This window comes from Entelurus aequoreus, linkage group LG01 (genome assembly GCF_033978785.1).
Source record: "Entelurus aequoreus isolate RoL-2023_Sb linkage group LG01, RoL_Eaeq_v1.1, whole genome shotgun sequence".
Lineage (NCBI taxonomy): Eukaryota > Metazoa > Chordata > Actinopteri > Syngnathiformes > Syngnathidae > Entelurus > Entelurus aequoreus.
This window is the reverse complement of record NC_084731.1, coordinates 102089622-102097111: the sequence shown is the minus strand read 5'-3', so window position 1 is coordinate 102097111 and position 7490 is coordinate 102089622. Positions and strand designations below refer to the sequence as shown.

The 7490-nt window shown below is 36.7% G+C and overlaps 1 protein-coding gene and 1 long non-coding RNA gene across 3 annotated transcripts in view; one reads left to right on the top strand and one right to left on the bottom strand.

Annotated features, from left to right (window-relative positions):
- Positions 1–445: 445 nt before the first annotated feature.
- Positions 446–2987, bottom strand: LOC133660744 (uncharacterized). Its single transcript, XR_009827881.1, has 6 exons — positions 2822–2987; positions 2070–2237; positions 1829–1925; positions 1278–1322; positions 757–1193; positions 446–508 (listed from the first exon to the last, which is right to left on the bottom strand). It is a non-coding gene; the product is annotated as an uncharacterized LOC133660744 (long non-coding RNA).
- A 126-nt stretch (positions 2988–3113) lies between these two features.
- Positions 3114–7490, top strand: part of LOC133645873 (guanine nucleotide exchange factor MSS4-like) — a 10564-nt gene continuing 6187 nt past the window's right edge. Inside the window, exon 1 of one of the 2 annotated variants that reach the window (XM_062040796.1) lies at positions 3114–3261. The gene's annotated coding sequence lies outside the window, so the exon portion shown is untranslated. The remainder of the gene's footprint in view (positions 3262–7490) is intronic. The other variant, XM_062040804.1, reaches the window with a different exon arrangement.

The following is a 7490-nucleotide window of genomic DNA, read 5'->3' as shown; positions in this document are numbered from 1 at the left end:
GGGTCATTTCCGCTTACGTCATTTCCTCTTACGTCTTTGACAGCAATCGATAGCACTTCGTTTGACTCTTTTTTATAATACAGCGTTAACAAAACGTCTGTATTAATCGGACAAGTATTAATCTGACAAATTAATTTGAGGATATTCCTGACTGCACATTTGACTCGTGGACATATGCGGAAATTAATAACAGTGTACAATAAGTTAATTAATTATCAATCAACATTATTAAACTTTATTAAAACTAAATTTATTCGTTAAATTCAGTTTTTTTTTAGTTCTCTGTGTAAGTGAACTAAATTAAAATGACATTTATGTGCACATATGTACCTCAGTGAAGTCAGATGACCCGTGGTCAGACAAACGACAATATTTAGAATAAGAACATAATAATAAAGAAAAACCTTGGGTATTTCTTCAAGACTTTAAAATGAGGCAAAAAACTGCAATGTAAAATGTTTTTTTATTGTCTACAAATGTTTTGTTCCAAACATTGCGCGAGCTGCACCTAAATAATGGGGAACACAGATAAAGGACAAAGCGTCAATTATAATCACAAGTGGTGGTCACCTCAGAAGTAGACATGTTATAGTGAAAAGCTCTTAAACCACATCAAGGTACAAACCAATAAAGGTTATTAGATTATTATTTTTGAACCAGTTATTTTTCCCCCAGCTTACATATTTCTCCAATCTTTTTTTTTTATGGAGCAACATAGGTATGATACAATTTATTCACTTTTGTGTCATGGCCTACCAGTACTGTATTCAGTTAATCTTTGATGACGCAGTCGATGGCCTGGACTGAGTTTCTGGATACACTAAAGACTGGCTGAAGAATGCCCTGCAATAAGCCGCTCGCCTTGTCTGTCCAATAACAGAACCTCTGGCCATGCCTTTGGGGAAATTGAAGAAAAGCTCTTCAGATTACAGTTACTAATCCATCCATCCATCCATCCATCCATTTTCTACCGCTTGTCCCTTTTTGGGGTCGCGGGGGGTCGCTGTAGCCTATCTCAGCTGCATTCGGGCGGAAGGCAGGGTACACCCTGGACAAGTCGCCACCTCATCGCAGGCAGTTACTAATCATGATAAACAATACAGCAGATATTTCAAGAAGTTGTCCTACCCTTCAATGCCAAAGCGCTCCATTAGAAGGACACACCACCAACGCCGGATTGACTGCATGTCCAGCTAGAGCAGATATAACAATGAGTTCATTATTTTTACCTCTCAGAGCCACTTATTTTGAAATCTTTTAAATATCTAAATACTTACCACACTGTAGTGAAAAGTAGTGTCCGTACAGAGCCAGAGGGAGTACTAAAAATAGAAAATAGTATTTTTTCTGAGCACATGTAATAATTGTGTAATGAAAAAAAAAATTCTCTACTTTGTAATAATCTACTAAATTGATGAAAAGAGCCGTCAACATCAATACTGGAAATGTGATGGATAGGAATATCTCTGGAAGCAATAATTGCAACCAAATATTTTTGTAATTTGATACTGTGTTCCACATCATTGTGGGGGAAGTTTAACCTACTCTTCTATATATATATATATATATATATATATATATATATATATATATATATATATATATATATATATATATATATATATATATATATATATATATATATATATATATATATATATATAATTATGCACTTTAGTGGCTTTTTCCCTTTCTGATTATGGCCATGGGTAAGTGAAACACCAAAATATAAAGAATACCTCCTTCACATTGGCTGCTGTCTTTTTTGGGAATGTTTTTGTATAGTTGTGCGTGAAAAGGTGAGGGATGTGTGAATAAAGCCACTCACCAACCATGTACCAAGGTGATACGACCTTGATGGGCTTCAGCTCAGGCGCCTCGGTCTTTCATTTTTCAAAGCGCTGGCAGTCAGGACATGTGCGCACCTAAAAGCAGTAATAAAGGGAAACATATTGTAGATATGATTTGATTCCACAACACTTTGCGACCTACTACTAACTACTAACCTGAGTGTTTCAACTAAAAATAAAAATTAAAAGCAAATATCTTCCTTCTAGGAGCTTGCTTACCCAATCCAATGTGTCCTTTGTGATGGACCGCCAATAAAACCGGGGAGCAATCTTCGCTTGCATCCTCCGTGGTCCAAAATGGCCTGCATGCATGGGCTTTGGTTAACACAGCCACTTTCTCCTCCTCTGTCCAAATGACCCTTCTGTTCCCATGGTACAGGACCTCTTCTACACAGGACAGCAGCACACACAATATTGTAGTGAAATGCTTTCAACAATAATGTTGATTTAAAGTACAGACATTTAACAGTATAATATATTAATTAATATTAGTGAAATGGTTTCAACAATAATGTTGATTTAAAGTAGTAGACATTTTTTATTTTTTTTTATAATGTCCTGCCCAGCTTGTCAGGCAAATCATATAGTAGATGTAGATGATCATATAGTAGATGTAAATGCCCATATCGGCTGTTCAGATTTACTTTACAAAAGAGAAGTGTAGGATACTTCAATTGTTGCCTTATTTGTATTTTGACTTTATTAAATGTATTTATATTATCATTTGGTGCAGCCGGGCCGGAGCAGGAGGGGATAGAAAGAGAAAAAAAGGAAGACAGACATTTAACAGTATTATATATTAATTAATATTAGTGAAATGGTTTCAACAATAATGTTGATTTAAAGTACAGACATTTAACATTATTATATATTAATTAATATTAGTGAAATGGTTTCAACAATAATGTTGATTTAAAGTAGTACAGACATTTAACAGTATTATATATTAATTAATATTTTTTGCACGTTACCACGAAGACAGAAGTTCCCAGCAGCGGCCCTAACACTCCGCTTGAAATGTTTCGAAGCCTGCTGGTGTTTGACATAAGTCCCCTGGGAAAGATAAAGACGAATATCATTCAGTGACACCACCATTTTCAGGAGATTTGGATTCTATCGATTCTATCGATCGCGGTCAATGACGTAAGAGGAAATGACTATATTATAAAAATAAAATAAAAACCCAGCGACGGGCAGTAAGAGGAAATTACGTACGTAAAAGGAAATGACGTAATCGGAAATGACCCCGGAAGTAAATGGGGGCTAGGAAGGTTTTTGTCATGGGAAGAAAATTGGCGTGACAGCTGTAACGCTCAACCCCAGCCCGAAATGCTACACTCGCTTTAGCTAACCTATCAGATTTTTTTATATATATTTAGTCGTGGGCGGTTACATTTTTTCATTTTCTTAGGTACGTATTTGTTGTCTTCTTAAAATTGTATGAGTGTATGATGTCTAAATGTACACGTATTTCGTGTTGGCGTTCGCCGTTATGGCAAAGTAAGAAATGAATTCGAAGTGACACCAGGGTGGTTTTTAATCATACTCTAAATTATTATGATCTACAAGCGTATGTCGTCCTTTAAAGAGTCGTTTTGTTATGCACGTAATGATACAAAACTGTTACCTGTCCAGAAAGTGTTAAGTGTTAGAGAAAGCGGAGTGTACATAAAGAATGACTGTTCAGGCTTCCTGTTTAGTTGTTCTTTTCTTTGACCGACAGTTTGGATCTCACGAGCAGACTAGAAGTGAAACTTAACTACTAAAGTACAAACATGAGCATTATAACTGCTGGAGAGAAGATCATGCTCGCTAAAGGCAGGGGCGTAACGTTGTCTGAAGACGTCGCCATGCTCACGTGAATGTGTTCATCCTGTTGCTTTGGCTTCAATCCATCGAAACCGAAAGTTAATCTAAGGCAGGGGTGTCAAACTCATTTTAGCTCTGGGGCCGCTTGGAGGAAAATCTGTGCGCACGCCGGACCGGACTATTAAATTCATGGAATTGTTCAACTTTAGATTGTTTTTTGGTCTTACGTCGGCCAAAAATAGAACAAACACATTCTGAAAATATTACAGTAAAAATATAGAAAAAAAATACCCGCAGCGTAAGGATTGGGCGATATGGCCTTTTTTTAATATCTCAATATTTTTAGGCCATGTCACGATACACGATATATATCTCAATATTTTGCCTTAGCCTTGAATGAACACTTGATGCATATAATCACAGCAGTTTGATGATTCTATGTGTCTACATTAAAACAATCTTCTTCATACTGCATTAATATATGCTCATTTTAAGCTTTCATGCAGAGAGGGAAACCACAACTAAGTAAATTTACCAAAACTATTAAACAGTTATTAAGCAGTGGCACAAACATTCATGTCATTTCAAAACAGAAATTGCAAGATTGTCAGAGACATTTTAAAACAAGCTATTAGTGCACTTTTGTGCATGATGTCACTAAGATGACATATCCAAACAACACTAAAGTGCACTTTTTGTACAGAATGCCACTGCAATGTTTTAAAACAAATAAAGTGCACTTTTGTGCATGATGTCACACAAGATATTTCAATAAGTGTCAAATAAAAATGAGCTGCATAATATGAAATAAAATAGTGTATGTCCTTCGCTATGTGGTAGGTTACTGCGGACGTTATCTCCTTCTGTTGTAGACTATTTTTTTCATACGGTGTTGATGTGGAAATGGTTGCTTGGGCATTTTGTTGGTGTGGCACCGGCCGGAGATGTTGACATGCAGAGTTTCAAGCACTCCTCATTCTGTAGTGGGTGACTTTTCAAATGATGCTACAAATTAGCAGTATTGCTACTTTTTGTGGCAACGCTTTTGCAGCATACTTGACATATTACGGTTGTCTGTTCAACATCTTCCCGCTTGAAGCCAAACCACCGCCAGAAGATGGACCCCCTGCTGTTTTTCTTGGGAATTAATTATTCTTCCTTCATTTGTTACCAGATTCGCACTTTCTTTCTCTCGTATTACCACTCGCACCGCACCGCTAGCACCACAGCTAACGTTTCCCATGCCGCTACGTCTTTGCTCGGCGAGAGTGTATGATGTTGCACGTGTGACAGTATGTGACGTATGTAAGAAGGTGCACTTGTTTATGTCTCTGTAAGAAGGAGAGACAAGAAAGAGTGAGAAGAGCATGTAGTGTAATGCCCGCAGCTAAAAGCAACTGCGTGAGAACGTATACTCCAATATCACGATAGAATCGTTTTCTATATCGCAGAGAGACAAACCCGTGATATATCGAGTATATTCCATATATCTCCCAGCACTACATGGAATTAAAACTAAAAAATAAAGACTACTTCAGATTGTTTTCTTTTTCTTACTTTGGCCAAAAATAGAACAAAAACATTCTGAAAATATTACAATAAAAATATAGGGAAAAAAATACAGGCAGCGGTAAAGTTTAGATCCATGAAGGAAAGAAGAAAGTGAATGAATGTTGGTAACTGAATAAATGTGCATATGAGGTTTCCAGTGAGGGTTGGACTCCGCCAAGGCTGCCCTTTGTCACCGATTCTGTTCATAACTTTTATGGACAGAATTTCTAGGCGCAGTCAGGGCGTTGAGGGGATCCGGTTTGGTGGCTGCAGGATTCCTAGCGCCAACACTGACGGAGTATTGGTGCGTGCAAAACAGCAGCAGGCGACTATGGCCTGCGGGTTTGGTTCTGATACTAATGAAATCCATAGGTAATTCATTCGCGGGCCGGATCTGTCCCGCAGGCCTTGACTTCGACACGTAGGATTTAAGGCCATGTCCACACGAGCTCGGATACTTTAAGAATTCATATTTTTCTATGCGTTTTGGCCTCTTGTCCACACGTAAAAGCACACTATTGTCCGAAAAAACGCACACTTTTGAAAACGTCCGCCAGGGCAAAAAGTTTCAAAGCTCTGTCCTCAGTGTGTGCGTGTAGACGCCTGAAACTGAGACTTATGGCTTGTACTAATCTGATAACATCTCTGTGTTGCCCTGTCATTTCCATTAGATATCAACTGATTATCAGCATGGCTGATTAGTAGCGTCATTATTTGGCATTTTGACGTACGGTACAGGCCAAAAGTTTGGACACACCTTCTCATTCAATGTGTTTTCTTTATTTTCATGACTATTTACATTGTAGATTGTCACTGAAGGCATCAAAACTATGACACCTGTGAAGTGAAAACCATTTCAGGTGACTACCTCTTGAAGCTCATGGAGAGAATGCCAAGAGTGTGCAAAACAGTAATCAGAGCAAAGGGTGGCTATTTTGAAGAAACCACAATATAAAACATGTTTTCAGTTATTTCACCTTTTTTTGTTAAGTACATAACCCCACATGTGTTCATTCATAGTTTTGATGTGACAATCTACAATGTAAATAGTCATGAAAATAAAGAAAACACATTGAATAAGAAGGTGTGTCCAAACTTTTGGCCTGTACTGTATATCAGTCTTTATTTGTATATTTTTAAAACTGCAACAGATACAAGATATTCACATATGATACCAGCATGTATTATTAAAAGAACAATAATAACAAATAACTAGTTAAAGTAGATAGTTATCAACACTGCTCAAGCACCGACTAATTTAGATTCCTGGGGTGACGATTCGATTCAGAACTGATTCTCAATTCAACATGATTCTTGATGCAGACCAATTCTCGTAATGTTTCATTTGATATAATAAATTAGGGTTGTCCCGATACCAATATTTTACTACAGGTACTGGTACCAAAATGTACACTACCGTTCAAAAGTTTGGGGTCACATTGAAATGTCCTTATTTTCAATGAAGATAACTTTAAACTAGTCTTAACTTTAAAGAAATACACTCTATACATTGCTAATGTGGTAAATGACTATTCTAGCTGCAAATGTCTGGTTTTTGGTGCAATATCTACATAGGTGTATAGAGGCCCATTTCCAGCAACTATCACTCCAGTGTTCTAATGGTACAATGTGTTTGCTCATTGGCTCAGAAGGCTAATTGATGATTAGAAAACCCTTGTGCAATCATGTTCACACATCTGAAAACAGTTTAGCTCGTTACAGAAGCTACAAAACTGACCTTCCTTTGAGCAGATTGAGTTTCTGGAGCATCACATTTGTGGGGTCAATTAAACGCTCAAAATGGCCAGAAAAAGAGAACTTTCATCTGAAACTCGACAGTCTATTCTTGTTCTTAGAAATGAAGGCTATTCCACAAAATTGTTTGGGTGACCCCAAACTTTTGAACGGTAGTGTATTTCGATACTTTTCGGTACTTTTCTAAATAAAGAGGACCACAAAAAATGTCATTATTCTCTTTCATTTTAACAAAAAAATGTTAGGGTACATTAAACATATGTTTATTATTGCAATTTAGTCCTTAAATAAAATAGTGAACATACTAGACAACTTTTCTTTTAGTAGTAAGTAAACAAACAGACTCCTAATTAGTCTGCTGATGTATGCAGTACAATATTGTGTCAATTATATTCTATTATTTTGTCAACATTATGAGGGACAAACTGAAAAAAATAATTATTAATCTACTTGTTCATTTACTATTAACATCTGCTTATTTTCTGTTTCAACATGTTCTATCTACACTTCTGTTAAAATGTAATA